This window comes from Otolemur garnettii, unplaced genomic scaffold (genome assembly GCF_000181295.1).
Source record: "Otolemur garnettii isolate 467f Iridium unplaced genomic scaffold, OtoGar3 scaffold00130, whole genome shotgun sequence".
Taxonomy (NCBI): domain Eukaryota; kingdom Metazoa; phylum Chordata; class Mammalia; order Primates; family Galagidae; genus Otolemur; species Otolemur garnettii.
In genome coordinates, this window is record NW_003852525.1 from 4645856 (window position 1) to 4647024 (window position 1169).

Consider the following 1169-nt stretch of genomic DNA (forward strand, 5'->3'; position numbering starts at 1 on the left):
TGTACAAGTGGATTAAATGTTTTTCTGAGCAGAGAGAAAGTGTCACTGATGAAGAGAGGTCAGGGTGGTTGGTAGTGAGCAGAACTGACAAAACATTGCAAAACTTCACTGAATTGCACGTCAGAATTGTCTACTGACTGTGAGAAGCATAGCAGACCAAGTAAACATCAACAGAGAAACAGAAAAATCTTAACTGAAAATCTTGGCTGACAACTCAGGGCTCTTCCATCACGACAATGCACCAGCTCACACAGCACCATCTGTGAGGGAGTTTTTCACCAGTAAACAAATAACTATATCGGAACATCCACCGTACTCACCTGATCTGCCCCCCAATGACTTTGTCTTTAGTCAAATATAAAGGAAATATTGAGAGGAAAACATTTTGATGACATTCAGAACATCAAGGGTGATACGATGATAGCTCTGATGAACATTCTAGAAAGAATGATACAACACTGCTCTGAAGCCCAGACTATGCCCTGGCATCTGTGCATAGCTTCCCACGGGCAGTACTTTGAAGATAGTGACATTCAGCAATGAGGTATGTAGCACTTTTTCTAGGATGAGTTCACAAACTTAATTGTCAGACCTTGTATGAAAAGGCTCAAAGGTCCCAGAACCAGCATAGCATTGACAGAGATTGGTTGGGCTGAAACAAGTGTGAGAGAGGAATACTGGGAGGAGAATAACATAGATTATCCAAGAGTCTGTGAGCCTCATTAGATAATTGGATTTTATCCCAAGAACAGTACATACCATGGGGGTTGAGTTCACAGATTAAGTGTGGGCGTGATATGATCAATTTTGTAGATCGCAATTCTGGTTGATGATGGAGGAAAGAATTAGAGGGAGAATAGGACTTAAGACAGATAGACCAGTTTAGGAGGTTGTTGTCATAATTCAGTCAAAAGATGACAATTCTTTTTAATTTACTTTAAATTTTAAATTAATTTTTTTAAAAATACCAGAAATAGAGTTGACCTTAGGAATAGCTGGATTACAGGGTAAACCTCTGTCATCATAAGGACCAGGTTTCTCTCGCTCCCCATCTCCTGGATGACTTGCATCTGTGCTGACTCCACGCTCAGACTCCATGTCTACCTAGGCGGCCACAGCAGCCCCAGACTCCTCTGTCCTCACAACTCCAAGAACACAGGAAATGAAAA